The sequence below is a fragment of the Diadema antillarum genome, unplaced genomic scaffold (genome assembly GCF_040938485.1).
Source record: "Diadema antillarum isolate AM-2024a unplaced genomic scaffold, OU_Dant_1.0 scf00000014, whole genome shotgun sequence".
NCBI lineage: Eukaryota > Metazoa > Echinodermata > Echinoidea > Diadematoida > Diadematidae > Diadema > Diadema antillarum.
This window is the reverse complement of record NW_027270903.1, coordinates 2,574,181-2,593,292: the sequence shown is the minus strand read 5'-3', so window position 1 is coordinate 2,593,292 and position 19,112 is coordinate 2,574,181. Positions and strand designations below refer to the sequence as shown.

The 19,112-nt window shown below is 41.4% G+C and overlaps 1 pseudogene; it reads right to left on the bottom strand.

Moving 5' to 3' along the window:
- Positions 1–888: 888 nt before the first annotated feature.
- The window catches only part of LOC139721855 (uncharacterized), a 38,264-nt pseudogene continuing 20,040 nt past the window's right edge, over positions 889–19,112 (bottom strand).

Below are 19,112 nucleotides of genomic sequence, written 5' to 3'. Positions count from 1 at the left end.
TGTAGGGTAACATGGAACCTTGGTTGGTTGCATTTTACAGTGTTGAATACATACTAAACATGCACAAGTGACCACCACTACTTAAATATTTTGGCCACACACAATCTGCACTTAGCACAACATTATCTCTTCCATTTCTCCACATATTTCTTTGGGCACCAGTGCATCATGCACTAATTAGAGAATATTGTCGAATATGAAAGGATGCTGTTGTTACAAACTTCCCTATTACAAATGCTTGTGTGTTTTTGCTTTTTTGGGAGGGGGGGGGGGTGATGATTTCACAGCACAGACCATGTCAGGGATCATTGCAATTGACAGTCCTTGCAAGTTCTAAATGCCTAGTAAGAGTATAAGAAATGTCAGAACTTGAGCATCGATTTTGCATAGTATACTAGTTATACACTGATAGATCATTTCATATAAACAGACATCGCATTCAGCTCCTTAGCATTTATTACAATCAAAAGTACCTGTAAACTTATGTAGATGATAAATCTGAAAAAATAATCAAAACTTTTGTAATACAATTGTAAATACAAGCTCTAGAAAGAGATCATTTGCAAACAGGCAAACTATTTAATCCACACTCCACTATCAGCATTTTCAGTTTTAAAAGTGCTATCACTACAACCACTGCATTCCACTTTTTAGTGTGTGTCTTTATGGGGGTGACACGGGCAGGACATGATTATACTCATGATGGTACATGAACAATCAAAAAATGATTGAAAATTTAGCATAATGCTGCAGTTTGCCTTCCAAGGCTACCATGCTACAACCTTGATGTGTTTGCCATCCATAAAAGTCAATAGATGAGCAATAGAAAGAAGTCCATGATTTGTACCATACAGAACATTTAGATACACCACCCTCCCTCACTTAACACTACTGAGAATCTCCAGTGGTGTAGAATACCCTTGTAGAATACACAATACCTTCACCAAAAGTGATGCAGTCATAAAGCCACAAAGCCCGGACTTCATGAACTGTCCTGTCAGTAGTAGAATCACAGTCATCAACCCAGCCATATCATCCTCTGCTCACTTGCCAAAGAACCTAGCCATGGATTTCTGTGAGAAAGAGGGGGAAGAGGAGTATGAATTAGAGTTAGCATAACAGATTTTTAAAAGGAAGTTTTATAAGGAACACTTTTAAACCTATGTAATTCAAGCAGATTGCGACATTTTTTTTTCTTCTTCACATTCACAACGAAGATCATGAACAATACTTGCTTTTGGCACTTTCCCATTCATAGAATATGTAGATGTAATACTCAAAATGAAAAAACAAAAACAACATGTGAATACAGTGCGCTCCTGTTATATTTAACAAACACAGTTATAATGAAATTCAACAAAATGAAAATTCTTATATATCTTTACTTATTCAGCTTTATACCAAATTTTTATGTAATAAAAGAATAAACTGCCAGTGGACTCCATTATAACAGGAGTTGCCAGTACTTTAACACCATCGTAGACCTCGTTGGGTAGGACCTACCATCTTTGAGGGAGTCTTCTCCACTTTGGTCTTGACCTGCGTCAGGCCAGGACTGCCCTTGGCACTGGACTTCTTAGCCAGGGACATCCGCATGGACCTGCGCCTCCTGGACAGCACCTTGGGAGAGAAGCCGACGCTGTATGCAATGCTCTGTCTTCTGGAGGCTGGCTCCTGGGGGGTGGGTGAGGGGGATGAAGAGAAAGGGACAAAACAACAGTTTTCCAAGAATTCAATAGCTGTGTCCTGTTACACATGGCAGATAAAATCTTTTCTGAAACTGGTGATTACAAGCCAGCGCCAGCTGAAGGTGGATGTGTCAAGATAAAATCTGAAACTGATTACACGTCTGAATGAAGTCTCATGTTGGCTCCAGGTGAGAATAAGACAGTTGAGTTTGAAACACAATGATTCAGTGATTGGCTTACAAGTTATAATCCCTGTTTTTCTTTTCGCTTTGTAAAAGCAATATCAATTATAACTTAGTTATTGATTGTATTTTGAACAAATGATTGTTTTTAAGAAGCACTAGAGTATCTAGACAGTAGTAGAATGGAGTCACAATCAGATGATATTGACAAGTTCAAGCAAAGTATTTAGGCAGTTTATTTTGATAAGTATCAAGTTGTTAAAGTGTAAAAGTAAAGTGTAAGGAGTGCGGGTATCAGTAGTCAAGCTGTTATAAACATCCAAAAATCTGTTCATACACAGAAAGCCAGTAGTTCCAGGGATGTTAACATATTATATAACTCCTCTAGATTGAAATATTGATGTTTAATCAAGAAGTCACTTCAATATGAACACATAAAAATGACATAAACAAGATAAAGTGACAACACATACTTGTATCTCTGGAAAGACTGGTTCCTTCTTCTTGGCCTTCTTCTCAGTGACCTTCGACCTCTTGGAATGCAGACTGGAGGAGCTGGAGCTCCCTTCTGGTGACCTGCTCACCAGGCTGGACTTGCTGGTCCTCAAGGAGGCACGGCCTGGATCGGCAGTCTCACCCCTAGACCCTGGTCTGCTGGGTGGACCACCACCACCGCCACCACCGCCACCACGGCTAGTCTGCTTCGCCAGACTCGACGTGCTCCCCGCCAGGCTTGCCCTGCTGGAGTGGCTGGCCAGGCTGGTCCGGCTGCCAGACTGCGATGCCAGGCTGGCCGAAGACTTCCTCCCGGAGAGGCGTGGGCTGCTCCTGGTCCCCGCCAGGCTGGTCTGGCTATTGCACTTGGTGGTCGGCTTGAGGACGTTTGACCGCTGACCCACGGCCGACTGGATGGAGGCGGTCCTCGTGAACCCGTGCCCCCCAGAGGCAGAGACCGCCACGGCCTGGTCAGTGGAGATGCAAGAGTGAGAGACGGCCCTCCGGGTCATGACTCCCTTGCCGCCTGGAGCTGGGGGCGGGGGCATCGCTTGGCAGGAGGTGGAGCTCCTCAGTTGCTGGGGTTTGAGGGAGGAGGAGAGACAGGCACAAGATTTCATCAGCACATAACCATTGTGAAATATACATTACTTTGCCAGAGCAAGCTGAGAAGCTGGAACAAACATGAACACATATTTCTGTTAGCATCAATACACCTAAAAAAAAGGGGGGGGGGAGAGACATTTAGAAACACATGCAGCAATTATTCACAGGAATTTCCTCCTTTCTCACATTTCATCCGGCCACACCTAGCCCAAAGTCCTAGACACTGCTCTAATGAATTTGTTACAGTTTGTTTTGTAATTATTTCAAACAATAGAATAAATCTTACCACATTACAATTTCATCACATGTAAATCTATGCTTAGCCAGAAATGTGAAGATGTGACACTTGATATATGATCTCAGTGTCTTTGATGTGATTAACTCATCCAAATACATTCATGCACACGTCTGTGAGACTATCTCCTCACCTTGGTGACAGGCTGTTCCTCCTTGAACTCGTCACTCTTCCTCTTGCGTGAGCTCGGTCTGCTTGAGGTGGCCTCAGAGATTGGAGTGATCCTCCCTGACAGCCTCATACTGGTGCGACGTGTGTCTGTGCCAATCCTCAGGTCTGTCTCACTGACCTCCTGCAAATCAATGAATATGGTGAGGCTATGTTAGCATTCAGTTGGTGGCATACAACACTAGTATGTGTGTGTGTGTGTGTGTGTGTGGGGGGGGGGGGAAGCATAGTTTAACCCTCATCCTAACCTTGACCCTAATCTTCATTATAAGGCATTATCTAATCCTCATCCTAACCCTGTCCCTAATCCTCACCATAATCCTTTTTCAAACATATCGTAATCCCAAACCCTTATCCTAATCCTCACACTAACTCCAGTTCTAATCCTAATCCTAACCCTTAGCCCTAAAACCAACCTTACTTGCACTTGTAACTGTTAACACGTTACCTCAGACACAACCTCATCTATTATGGCATGGTTTGTTTTACTAAGGTTATGTTTATAGAGAGATGTTTCCCCAAAGGCCAAGAGGTTTTCCCCAAAGGCTTGCACCATCAGAATGTGACAAGAAAAAGTGGTACCTGTGGAAGTCTGGTCTGGGTTTCCACTGGGTAAGAGGTCTGAAGATGGGGTCTACAGAGGGTGTTCCGCCGTTGCAACTCTGAGAGACGGTCGTCCCAGTCGACATGATCCGGTTCTTCCTCACACCGGCCAACCAGGAAGAAACCACTCGGACCTGGCAGGGCAAGGAAGGATTTGGATTTGAGAAAAATACAATGCATACTTAGTTCTATGGATTCATTTGTTTTTATACTTTGTTATTGAAAGAATACAACTGAATTCAAAAACTTCTCAATAAATGTTCAAAGGTTTAACAAATTTCATGGCAACTTTCCCATTTAACTTACAAGATTACACTTCATGCATGGCCCTTTTCTCAGTTTCATTTCTCTATGCTCAGACAATCATAATCTCCACTCTTGCTCCGATTGCATTCAACTATCCTTCAATTCACATTGCACAAGCCTCCGCTCAGTAAACTTTTTCACAACTTTATTGAATGTTGCATTTGTCATGATCATGATACAACGGGATGGAAAATCTGCCTCATTTGATAAGATGAGTAATTGTATGTTTTATGCTGGAAGATCATGATTTATCAAATATTTTTAACTGTGACTCTCAGATTATACAAGGTCTTGGACCTGACCTGTAGTTCTGTGGGTGTCCAGCGTGTCTCTGCGATTAGAAGTGGCAAACTTTGAGTGACCACTGGCCCCAAGGTCATCCAGGGTCCTTGCAAAGTTGTCAGGCCAGTCGGCCCCAAGGCTATTCACACTTCCACCCAAGGAGTTTTGGCTCAGGACGCCGCTGATGTCGTCAAACTGAGATCCACTGCGGGAGGAGTTCCTCGACACGCTGCGCTTCGCCGACAGTGTGATTTCAATCCTGGTGCGACCTGTTATGGACAACAATAGATTGATGGTAAACTCCATACATTTTCTAGGTACCCTAACAATTGTTGAAGATGTCAAGGACTAGGCAAAGATATAGCAACACTTTATCACATAATCAACATATCAACACAATCGCAGAGATGCAAAATATTGATCACAGAATTCACTGAAAGAATAACACAAAGATCCTGCACCATGTAATCTGAAAACATTTCTAACAATTTCCATGCATCAGAGCATCAGTACTTCTTTTCTTTTCTCTCTTTTTCAGGACCCTTGCCAAAGAGGTTATGTTTTTGCATATATATGTTTGTATACTTGTCTTTCTGTGGTAAGTATTAAAGGGGAAAAATTGGACAGATTTTGATAAAATTAATCAAAAAAAAATTAAAATGAAAAATAGACTATGGAACAACAGAAAAAGAAAATAAATATGTGATCTTGGACCAACTCCACAAAGATGACGCTATTGTTTGCAGATTGCGCCACGGTAAAAATTAAAATGTTTTCAGGCTGTTGTAAAGGTATCTAAGAAAAAAAAAATCCAAACCTCTAAAGGGAAGTGGGCTTATGGACTATAATTTTGATCAACAAAGTTCTTGGTCACAGAACTCTTCACTGTAAACAGTTATGTTGCCAGCACTTACTTCTGGTTGACACAGTACTCCTGTTGGAGGCGACCGAGGCCAAGCTGGCCCTGGACTCAGTCCGGATGGGCGGAGGAGCCTGAAGTCCATCCGTCTCAAGGTCGTCCATGCGGAGGTCACTGTCGTCCTTGTTGTCATCGGGACTGACACCGAGCCCGTCCAGGCTGTCCATGCTGTGGTCGGCGACCGCCAGGTCACGCGTGGTGTTGAGGTCGGGCTGGGACGGGGGTAGGGGAGTGACCATGGAGCTATCCTCACCGGTCTGCCTAGGGGGCGTGATGAACTGTTTCTCTAGGGTCAGTTGCTTCATCTGCTCCAGTTCTGCCTTGAATGCCATCTGGGCAATGATGACAACGATAAAATTGATCAGCAGTTGAAATGGTGATGTCTACAAAAGTTCAAATCCATCTGACTTCGACATGCAATCAATTGCTATATCATTTAATTGCTATGTGAGGCAATAGTTAGAGGCTAGCTGTCTTCACAGTGCAAATAACTAAGTCCTTGAAGAAGTGAGTTATCTAAATGTTCACAGGAATCTATGAGCTAGTTGCCTTGTAACAGCATCCCTTTTCATGTGCTAAGACGCAATTCACTCCTTCCCTAATATCTAGTGCCTGTGTGTACAAAAGATTTTTTTTCTGAACACAATATCAAAGTCTCTGTTTTACCTTATAACTCTTACAGTGTTCAAAAATCTGACAGAATGACAGAATAACTAGCAGTGCTCCCACAGAATATGCCATCACTCCTAAACCAGCATTTTCCATAAGCTGAAAATGATATCTGAGGTCCCCCTGAGGCAATGACCTAAAGATTGTACCATGCTTCTCTTACAGGAAAATACAAAAACAAAAACAAAAACAACAAAAAAGCCTTGATGTGAGACACCATGCAATGATTGGTGTACACTGATAACTTCGAAATGATGATTTTAGAAATAAAAAAAAAGCTTGAATTGCATAAAGACGTAATAACAAATTCAGGACCAGCATAGCTATAAAACCCCCAGGACTGCACAACAGGGACTTTCTGGGCAATGTAAACACTGACGTACAGTGATCACAGTGTAGGCGTGTCTTGCCTCCAAGGACGTGCCCACAAGACAGGACTTACCTCCTGCTTCTCCTTGGCCTGACACACCCCCTGGTATTTGTTCCTTAGTTCCAGGACCTCCACCTCCAGAGCGGACACACGGTTCTGTCTTGCCAGCTCGTTGGAGTCACCTGTAGCACAATGCAGTCAGAACAAATGCAAATATCTTTTTTCAGTTGAAAGTCAGGGAAACTTTATGGAAACCACTGGTCAACTTTCTCATGCAAGAAAATGACAAGCATGTACTGTAAATAACAACTGATAATCTTAAACAAAAATTAACATTTCCCAAGTCCTGATATGTTATAAATGCTCTACAACAAAACATGGTTTGCGGGCATATGAATAGTGCATGCAATGCATTTAGAGAAAGCAATATTTTTTATTTTAACGTAACAATACAGTTCTGCGATCTCTCTCATATGCTTGTCTTAATAAGTTCTCTCAGCAGACAAGACAATTCATCATGATGTAAAATGAAAAGTTTTACAGTGAAAGGAACTGTATAGTACTGGTTGAGGTGAGGATTCAGCTTGTAACATTTTGCAAGATATTTAGAAGCCACTCTATGAAATGTTAAAGAGCATGCAATTCTAAGGGGAATCAAAAGTTTATTTGATGAAAATTGGTTTTGAAATGACTGAGATATCTAAAAATAAGGTAAAACAAAGAGTCCTAATAACAGTTGTGGTCTGTCAATTTTATTAGGATAGCTTTTTTATATCTCAGCCATTTCAAGACCAATTTTCATCAAATAAACATTGCATCCTTCTTGAAATTACATCATTTTCATATTTCATAAGAGGTTTTTCATTAACTCACCAAAAAATGTTACAAACCTGACATTAGGTCTCGACCAAAACTATACAATTACTTTAACAACTTTCAGAGAGAAAGAGAGATTCAGGAGCACTTACAACTTTACCAATTGCATATGCAACAGGTGCAGAGAATTTGAATGCATTTGTACTAAAACTCTGATGCTTTTTCAAGAGAAACAACTTCATGTCCGAGCAAAAAGTGCAACTTCTTCACTACAGGAAGTTGATTAAGCAGATTAACTGTACTGGGTTGTTTGCTTGTGGTTTAACTCTAAGGAAGCAAAGAAATTCAAAGTCTGTGCTATAAATGTGTGGCACAGCAAAGCGCTTGAAAAGCCTTACCTTGGGCTAGTTTTTCCTGCAGCATGGAGATCTTTTCTTCGTAAAGCTTCTTGTTCTCGTCCCTGATGGCAAGCAGCTCACTCTTGTTGGCCAGACCCTGCTTCAAGCCAGCATTCTCCCTCTGTAGGTCCTCTAGGGCATGTTGGACCCCTTGAAGGTTGGTCTGACTGTCCTGCCTGGTTCGAAGAATTTGCTCCCGCTCTCTTGTCAGATCCTCCAGTCTGACCGTCGCTTGACACAGCTGCCCTTCCCTCTCATTCAGGGCCCTTCTCGCCTCGTCCCGGTCAGCGTCCAGTTTCTTGATCTCCGCTTCCAGTCTGCCGATGTGTTGTTGCTCCTTGTCCAGACCTTCCATGTTGGCCTCCCTGCTCTCTTCAAGCCGCTGCTGGAGACGGAGCTTTTCCTCCTGCAAGTCTTTGATGCTGGTCTCTGCCTGCTTCAACTGTGCCTTCCACTCTTGAAGAGTCCTCCTCACATCCTCCTTGTCGGTTTTCAGTGCCTGGATCTTGGCTTCTTGCTCCAGGGTCTCATTCTGCAGATCTCTTATGGTGGACTTTGCCTGCTTCAACTGCGCCTCCCGCTCACAGAAGGTCTTCATTGCCTCTTCCTTGTCCGCATACAGCGCCTGGACCTTGGTTTCTTGCTGGAGTCTCTCCTGTTGTAGGTGTTCGACATTCATCTTTGCCTGCTTCAGTTGTGCCTCCTGCTCACAGAGTGCCTTCCCTGCATCTTCTCTGTCTGCCTTCATTGTCTGGATCGTCGTTTCCTGTTGGAGTTTCAGATTTTGCAGATCTTCAAAGCTGATCTTAAGCTGCCTCAGCTGCGCCTCCAGATCACAAGATGTCTTCTGCGCCTCTTCTGTGCCTGCCGTCAAGGCCTGAATCTTGGTTTCCTGTTCAAGCATCTTGCTTTGCAGATCCTCGAAGCCGGTTCTCGCCTGCTTCAGTTGCACCTCCTGTTCGCAGAGCGTCTTCTCTGCTTCCTCCTTCTCGTTGTTTAGAGCCTGGATCGTGGTCTTCTGCTGACGCATCTCTGCACGGAGGTCTTCGATGCTGGCCCTTGCACTTTTCAGTTGTGCTTCCCTTTCGCACAGGGTCTTCTTCACTTCCTCTTTGTCCGCACTGAGTGTCTGGTGGAAGACGGACTTCTCCTCCTCAAGATCTCGGATGCTCGACCTCGCCCGCTGGAGCTGGTCCTCCTTTCTGGCAAGGGATTGCTTGGCTTCATCTCTCTCTCTCCTGAGCTCCTCTGCTTCTCCCTCGGCAATGTCTTGTTGTTTCTTGATGTTCGCCTGGATATGATCACAGCCACAAATTGATGTTTAATTGAACACAATGACAAGAACAAATCACTATCCCTTCCTCAGAGAATGCTTACTACAAAGCAAGAAACTTTTGTGACATGAAATTTACGCAAATTACCACTGGCATTGAATGCGTATAGTGTGGACAAGAACTTTCACGTGCATTTAATTTTTGCGACTCTTGGCTCTCGCAAAATTGGTAAATTAAGATGCATGTGAAAATCTCTGGTTTTACAGTATTCTATATGAAAGAACACAACAAAGTGTACTTGAATGAAGGCTTCACCATAAGCTATGCATACCTGGCACTAGCAGCCTTCAGTAAGGCAAATGATAATGAACTGTCTCATTATCATAATTGAATGGTATTAAATATTTCAAGCAGGAAATCAGCAACATTTTGCTGACATTTTTTATTTAGATTGGAATTACTTCCCGGGTGACATAACAGTCACACAACCCAGCTGGCTGATTTCAAAAGCTGTATCTTCACAAAATCAACTTTCTGATTAGGTTGATGCCCCATGCAACACCAGAACTATAATTTATCTCTTTCTCTCTTATGTTAAATCATATACACCATGAAAAGCTAAGTCTACTGAGGGTTTGACAAATAGAGAGCCTAGGAAAAACACGGGGCAGAAAGCGATCCTGTTGGTTGAATGTTCATCTGACAGACAAAGCTTGGAGAACGTGTAAATTCTCACCTCGCTCGTATCCCACGCCTGGGTCATCTCTTCGATTTTGTCCTTCATCTTCTGGCTGTGGGTCTCAGGGGACATCCACGTCATCCGCAGCCCTTCTAGCTCCTGCTCCAGCTTGCGCACACACTGCTGGCTCTCTATCAGTGTTTTCTAATGAGAAAAATTGGAAATAATTCAGGAGAAATAAATGTGATCCAATTTGAGTTACCACATCACACTGGAGCTACTGTCAGGCAAGAAATTTTCACAGCATGGATTTTGTGCGAATAGGAGTCGGCGGCCTTTTTCACGGCATGAAATTTTTGCAAATTGCCACTGGCATTTCAATGCATATAGTGTGGACAAGACCTTTAATGTGCACTCTGTTTTTGCAAATTTTCGCTCTTGAGTCTTGCAAAGTTTGTGAAATTAAAATGCACACACAAATTTCTGGTTTCAGAGTATTGTACTGAGGAGTTTAGTACACTTTCTTTCTTTCTTTCTTTCTTTCTTTTTTTGGTGACGCTAGACCAATTCTTGGGCCCATTCCATCAACAGGTTTGCACCTGGCCCAAGCTGCCTTCAGTGCAGTTACTAAGGCAAAAGCTGAAAACTAATGCTCGACATAGTCCCATCTATGCTTCATCGCTATGATTCATTAATCAAGGTACCTCATTAGTCTGCGTCTCTTGACAGGTTTCCTCGAGGAGATCCTTGAGCCTCTGGTGTGTCTCCGGAGAGACCCAGGTCATGTGCAGCTTGTGCAGCTCAGTCTCGCGCTCCGAGATGCGCTGCTGCATCTGGGTCAGATTTCCCTGTCAGTGCACAATTTGTAGCGATATGGTTCACTGTTGTTGAAATTTTACAAGGGGCATGAGGATGCGCAGCTATCATTGGAATTGAGGTCTTTCTAGCTCTTGCTTTAACTGTATATCACATTCTTGATGAGTCCTGAGCAGAATTTGAGCATGTGGTACATTTGGGAAAATCAAAATATATGACTCATCTCCCCTAAGAGTAAATACCACAAAGAAGTTGTAGTAAATACCGGCATATAATTTGATGTTAATTAACATTGTTGTCATGGACACATTTAAATTTTGAAAAGCTACTGTCAAGGACAAAAAAAAAATACAAAAAAAAACCCACAATCACAACAAGAAGAATCATGAGTATTTGGTTTCACCACCACTCAAAAGACTTAAAAGATGATTTGAGTTTCAGAGTTTTTTGTGTCAGCAAACGGTCTCAACTTGCAGGTTCCAATAGTCCTGACGGTGTTGACTAACTAAATTGAAACGGAATGATTATATGCTGTGCATGATACACTGTAAAACAAAGTAACTGCAAATATATAAGTAAAAGGAGACTGGTGAGATTTTTGGTTTTTCTTTTTTCTAGTTTTAAAAAAGACATGTTAGCTTTCTACTGTCTCTGGTCCAAACTCTGAGCATATATCCTACCAGTTGTTGTTGTTGATTTTTGTTTTGTTTTTGCTTGTTGTTTTTCTTTTTCTATGTAAAACTACCTCTTGCATAATGATTAGTAACACAAACACATACAGAGCTCATTGTTTGCTTTCTTTCTTTCTTTCTTTTTCCTTCTGTAAAACTTCTCTTTGGCTTTCCGATTAGTTACACAAAAGGCGCGGTCAGACTGGCAAAAGATCAACAAGTTTAACATTGCAATCTTTAAGATCTCAAAGTTTTGCCAGTGTGACTGCAAACTTCCCGCAAAACTTCTCGCGAAACTTCTCGATCTGTTTGCGGGCGGTGTCTCCGAAGCGCGAGACCATTGTCATGTACAGATGTGCATTGTTACGTCACAATCACTAGCCATCGGACGGCGCACTCTTTTTGCGCGCATATGAATGGCCCAAACTTCGCGATCTTGAACTTCTCGATCTTTTGCCAGTCTGACCGCGCCTAAAGACATACAGTGCTCATCCTTTCAGCCAACACAGCACATCTCCCTCCATCAGCAAAACATTCCACAGAAATCCTCCCCTCCCTGTTCTCACCTCTAGTTCCTGTTTCTGCCGACACGCCTGCTCATACATGCCCTTCATCTGTTGGTGGACCTCAGGCGACGCCCAGGTGGTGCGCAGCTTCTGCAGGTCCAGCTCCACCTCCTTCGAGCGCTGCTCTCTGACTTTGCCCTTGGAAATCTCTTCTCCCAGCTTCTTCACGTCCATCTTGAGTGATAGATAGAGAAAGACAGAGAGAGATAAATGAATAAACAGCTGAAGAGGCAAAAAACTAGGCAAACATTGATAGGAGTTATCAGTATCATTTAACGAATTGATAGATGTATGTGTTTTTCTGTTGAATTTTTGGGATGATCATTGACCCCAAAAACAGATGTCAGTTCAGAATTAAAGGGTGTGTACAGTTCTGGTCGAGGTGAGAATTTAGCTTTCAACGTTTTGCGAGATATTCAGAAACCACTCTATGAGATGTCAAAGAGCATGCAATTCTAAAGGGTATCAGAAGTTTATTTGATGAAAATCGGTTTTGAAATGGCTGAGATATCCAAAAACAAGGTGAAACAAAGAGATCCTAATCAAGTTGTAGCCCGTCCCCTTTTATTATTATCACTTTTTTGGATATCTCAGCCATTTCAAAACCATTTTCCATCAAATAAACGTTGAATCCTTCCTAAAATTACATGCTCTTTCAAATTTCATATTAAGAGGTTTCTCATTATCTCACTTAGAAATGTTCAAAACATGAATCCCTTACCTCAACCAGTACTGTACAGTCCCTTTAACATGAAATGGTTCTTTCAAGGATCAACACTCATCACAGAAAGAAGAACCGTGTACGTCACTTAAGAGTTCAACTCATTAGGGAGGACCCATCTATTCTATGTACATCCTTTCAAGGATTATTTTTCATTCTGCAAAGAATTTGGCTCATGATAGACCACAAATCACTGGAGCTAAAGCCTCTCAATGGGCAAATGTTCTGAGAAATACAAGCCTCCTCCTCATCATCATCATCATCAACATCGTCATCATTGTCCTTGTCATCCTCAACAGCAGCAAGCTAATCTGCATCAGCATTACAAATATACAATCAGCTTAAAACTGAGAATTTTAATCGGGCATAACCTAGCTTTTTGACAAGGCCTCATGGCTGAGGAATGGGGCTAACTCGCCACACCAAGTATTGCAAGAAACAGGTGAAAGCGAGACCTGGGGTTTTTTTTTTGGTCCATTCCCAACACAATTGATGTATGAATTATTCATGTATTCATGAGTCAATCCCAGATGGTATGCTAATGAATACTGCCCTACTTTAGAAAAAGGAAGCAAGTGACATGTACTATCCAAATTTGAGTTATTGATGTTTTCATAATTCACATAATGAGCTCTTCTTCCAGGCCAAATTTCATGTAGAAACACTCATCCTTTTAAGAGATATGTTAGATAAGACATCATCATAGTCCATTGACATCAGTGTAAATGACAGACACATTTTGCTCTTTTACGAGAAATGTCACTTTTGTCACTTGCTTCCTTTTGCCAAAGTAGGGCAGAATTTTTTTCTCTCTCTCCTTGTTTGTTGTATTTTTTTCTATCTTTCTTTTCTCCTACCTCCCGAGTAAAAGATGGATTTGTGAAGCGCTGTGATACATATGTACTATTTGTAAGAGCGCTATAGAGATACTAATATTGTATTGTATTGTATTGTAGAATAACGTGTCATCACAGGCAGTGCAGGTTGGATTATGTAGCAAGCCGGTGATATGCATATGGTCTTTATGCATATTGATTAGATGCTGAAGTCACTGTGAGCAATGCGGTTGCAGATTGGTCGCTATCTTTTTGGTAGCAAAATCGACAAGGGACAAGATTCAACATAAGAAATTAATATCAGGTTCTAGATGGCCTCGTAGCTGGGCCACTCAGTCTTGCATTCACTCATTCTCTCGCAGTTAGTCTCTCTTCCACGCCTCAGCCATGACGCCTTGTCAAAAGGCTAAACAAAAAAACACAAAAACACACACAAAAAAATGCTTTCAGATTCTCTTCTGACACTGCGTATTATCATTTCGTCTTTACCTCCAGTTCCTGTTTTTGTCGGCACACCTCTTCATACATATCCTTCATCTGTTGGTGGACCTCGGGCGACGCCCACGTTGTCTGGAGTGTCTGCAGCTCCGCCTCAATCTCCTTCCCATGCTGCTCCTGGACTCTGCCCTTTGAAATCACCTCTTCACATCTCTTCAGCTCAGTCTAGGGTGTGAGCACACGGGACGAATATACAGACATACAGAAAGAGAGACATACACATAGCAGATAGCAGATCAACAGTGAATTGAAAGACCCACACACACACACACACACACACACACACACACACAAACACAGAGTGGGATAAGTATAAAGTGACTAAGAGGGAAAAGTTTATTTGTATATTACTATTACTTCCAGGAATTTCATATCCTATATTGAGTGTTTTTTGTTTCATTTTTTTTTAAACATTCTTATTCTGAATGCAGTCCTAAACTATACATGCATCTATACACGTAGGTCTATTCTCTTCTCTAAATCTTCCACTTTCATATTTCTTTCTGCGATAACTGTGAGAAAATAACATATCATCGTGCGACATGGTTCTCCTAATAGGTCTATAGTACAATGTCTTGACAATGTGTGATGACCGTTTCACACAATTGGCAAAATATTAAAATGACAGGTTTGCCAAAAATGTGCTGAATGTTCACTTTCCTAGAACTAGGTTCAATTGGATGAATGATTAAAACGTCAGAGTGCAGGTATTTGGGGAACTGATGATTTTTACTTGACTTTTGACCCTTTTATAAGTTTATGCATTGAGTAATTTTCAAGGTATTGAGGAAAAGTATAATTTCAGTATCAAATGGTAAAATAGTATTATCTAAACCTGGCCTTTGACCTTTGACCTCACAGTTCCAAAGAGAATCACTGTTAGGCAGAACATGCATAAATATGTAAGTTTCATGATGATACCTTGAGTTACTTTCGAGATATGGAGGACAAAGCGCAATTTAGCACTTTTGACCTTTGAACTTTTGGCAAGAAACTTCCCACAGAATATATATTGGGTAATACATGCATACAACAAGTTTTAAAAAAAATCCTTCAGGCATTGCATAAATATAAGGAAAGTAGTGATATTTTGAGGAGTTGACCTTGACCTTTGATCCCTGACCTTTGACCCATGACCCCCAACTTCCCTAGATAATCACTGCCCATCGGTACATGCATATATACTAATACTCACCAAGTTCCATGAAGATACCTTGAACCATTTGCGAGATATGGAGAAAAACATGAAATTTCAACCTTTTTTCCCACAAAATAACCTGTGACCTTTGACCTTTGACCCCGTGATCCTAAAATCCAAACAAAGTACTATCCCCCCAGGATATACCCTCATACCAAGTTTGATGTAAAACCACCACACAGTTCTTGAGATATCGACAAAAACAAAATGGGACGGACATATGGACGGACGTACGGACAGACGGACGGACGTACGGACGGACGGACGGACGGACGGACGACCCGAAAACATAATGCCTCCGTCCACTTCGTTGGCGGAGGCATAAAAAAACATGGCAGCCAAAGCACTGTATCAAATGGGAGAGCCTTTCCTTTGACATGCCATACTGAGAACAGAGTTTTAGAATTTGTGATAATTAGGATGAAGAATAAGAATATTTTCTAAAATTTAGAACAAATTACAATGAACAAGGATGATGACATGGCAGAGTAACCTGACACCATAAGAATGCAAGAGTTGTGGCTCATGGAAGCAGAACAAAAGAAGAAGGCATGCATAGATTATACACAGGTGAACGCGCAAGCAAGCGGTACTGCAGTTCCAACTGCACTGCTACATTTCTTAAATATGTAAACCTCCTATGTCATCATCCTTGTTCAGTGTAATTTGTTTAAGGTTTTTCAAAGCATTGTTTCTCTGCTCAAGAACCACAATAAATTCCACAAATCTATACATGGAGTTGTCGATTTATGTACTACATGATGTAAAATTATGGAAATCGTCTGGAATGTCCCTTTAATGTGTCCTCAAGGCCTCACCTCCATTTCTTGTTTCTGTCGACAGGCTTCTTCGTACATGTCCTTCATGTGATGGTGGACCTCCGGTGCGGCCCAAGTTGTACGGAGCTTCTGTAGTTCTGCCCCCATCTCTTTGGAGCGTTGCTCCCAGACCTTGCCCCTGGAAATCACCTCTTCACATTCCTTCAGATGAACCTGGGGTGAGAGATGGGTGGATCATGGAGAGGGAACACGACAGAGGAGGGAGCGAGAAAGAGAGAAAATAGATTCATATGAACGAGATCACTGATTCATTGAAGCTCGGTGGTCTAGTGGAGATGACGCCTGTCCGGAGATCAGGAGGTCGTAGGTTTGAATCCTGCTCTAGTACATACAGTGCACTCCCGTTATAACGAAATGCTCGGGACCGGCAGTTTTCTTTCGTTCTAACGAAATTTCGTTATAACTGAACAAATACAATATATAACGAAAACAAGGAAACCACATATATATATCAAATTCTGTTTGTTGAATACTCATCATACACTGGAAAGCTATGTGAAATGTGATGGGATAACTGTATCACAATAATAAACGCAAGTTCCCCTCAGAAACTGTGGAGTCAACACACAGTGGTGTGAAGCGTTCACCCATGCAGAGACGCTATAAATGCTTGTTCCGCTATGTATTTTCGAAAGCAATTCGCATTTCGTTATAACGGAGCATATTTCTTTTGTTTTTCTTTGTCTGTGGCGCTCGGAAAAGACTTCGTTATGACGGAAATTTCGCTATAACCGTGTTCGTTATAAGCGAATTTTTTACCATAGACTTTAATAGTGATAATTTTGGGACCAGAAGATTTGCTTCGTTATCACGAAATTTCGTTATAACCGTGTTCGTTATAACGGAAGTGCACTGTATATCCATGATTTTTTTATCATGGCTACTACCAAAAAACTGATCAATTCAGTGCTTATTTACTTCGATGTAGGGCAATTTGTCAATCAGTTGCAGAGATCATTGATGTTGCAAACACAAAGAGTATGATCTCAAAATGGGCTAAGTCTCATTTTCAAACATTTCAAAGTAAGTCCAGCATCAGATTGAGCAAATAAAACCTTTCTAGGGATACCTTACTTGTAAAACAATTAAAAATGTACTTCAAGTTATGGTTTGGAATATCCCATATTTTCAATTTTTTCGAAACTACCTCAACAAGATTGAGTTAACTTGTTTTGTGAACAAACTCTTCAGTTTGAATAAATTTGAGATTCTACAAAGAGTATGAGGCTCACAGAAGGCTTCATCAGTTTTCCTCATCATTAACTACTTGTAGTATCAAATCAAAACAGTGGCAAATCTCCTAGATACCACGATTAATACTTAATACAGTCCTTCTTTAATCAATCTTCTAGCCATTGAATGTTCTCTTTCAACCACTCCTTGCTATCTATCAGTTATCTGTCACCACTTGCAATACACCTTTGCTCTAGGAAACATGAACAATGCATACCAACTTGATTGCTAAATGAGGCAGCAATCCATTTCAGCTACCGAGGACATCACAACCACGGAGAGAAATTCACAAGAACCAAACAAGTTGATGTCAGTCTTTCTTAACTAACAGTGTACTGCATCCTTTTGCTCTTTACCTCAAGTTCCCGTTTTTGGAGGGAGGCCTCCTCATACATGTCCTTCATTTGTTGGTGGACCTCAGGCGACGCCCAGCTAGTCTGGAGCTTCTGCAGCTCTAGTTCCACCTCCTTTGCCCGCTGCTGCCAGACTTGGCCCTCGGAAATCTTTTCTTCACTCTCCTTCAGTTCCGCCTGAGGGTAAGCATGAGATATAGAAGACGAATAAGCAGATATTCAGACAGATAGAATGATAACTGGAAAAGTGAGCAAGGAAAGTGAACTCAAATTTTTCCTACAGGTGCTTGCACAGTTCTAAACTTTGATTTGAAATTGGCAACCCTCATTTCTCACTAGAGTCATGATGAACACAGCACTATATGTGACCCTGCACCACAAAACAAACAAAAAGTCGCCAGACACGAATCTTTAATTAAGACCAAATTCTGAAAGAGCAGACTTTAAGCATTAAAATGATGTATAACTCAAATCAAATGGACTCTCCTAACCTATCTAAATATTGGAAAGAAAGCACAAACTCAGGAAAAGTGTGAACTGAGAAAAGAGGCTCTGAAGTACAGTGTCTATTCAAGCGCTTAATCTTTACCAAACCGTGCTGGCTGTGCGATGAATGGGACAAAAAACAGGAAGTAAACCACCTGAGTAATACAATGAAGGGATTATCAGATTAGACTGAAATTAAGCATGCCTCATTAACACATTCTGTCCATAATTACTGCCAACTTTCAAAGTAGTAGCGCTATCCTTTCAAAAGTTATTACAGTTGAAAGTGAAGAGTGTGTACAATGTTTTTCAGAAATGAAAAAGGGACTCTAAAGACACATCTAATCACACTATTCTACCAAAAATGTTGGAGTTAAACTGCTAAAAAACACACTTTCCCAACCGTTTTATGATCCCAAATTTTAGCATAATGTAAAAGAAGACTTGCTCTTTCAGAAAATATGAAAAAGTCAAGATCGGCTTGGTTGCCAATTTTCACTTATTTTCAGTCCTTACGCAAACTCGGTGTGTGCGACTTTTTGTTCGTTTTGTGATGCACGGTCACATATACTCTCCGAACACCCAGGTAGACCATTTCAGCCTTATCTGTGTACATCTATGCATTAATATGAAGCCCTCGTAACTATCACTGTATTCAAGATTATTGTTATTAGTGTTTTGGATATTACTATGATTATTATCACTGCTGGTAGCTAACACTGTGAACAACGCCACTGTCCCAATAACGTCTATCCCTGCAGAATTCCATGACATTTGCTCCTGCAACAATTGCTCCCATGAAATATCTGCATGCTAAGCCAAACATAAAACCTACCCACAAACATTGCTGTAATTCTTAATCCTAATCCTAGTCCTCACATCAAACTAAAATCCCATCATGACCTTCACCCTAACCCTACGTACCTGAAGAAAATATTAAGACTGGAGTACCAGTAATTGTCCCAGGAACAAATGTCGCGTCAACATTCCTGTGATCCTCATGTTACATTCATCATCATGACTATCATATACATAATAATCATCACTACATGTACTTCCCCCTTGGCTCAGAGTATACACCAAAGAGCTTTTCCCCAGTGATTGCTAGAGTGGGGACTCTTCATACGCCCTGTACTATTGTTTTG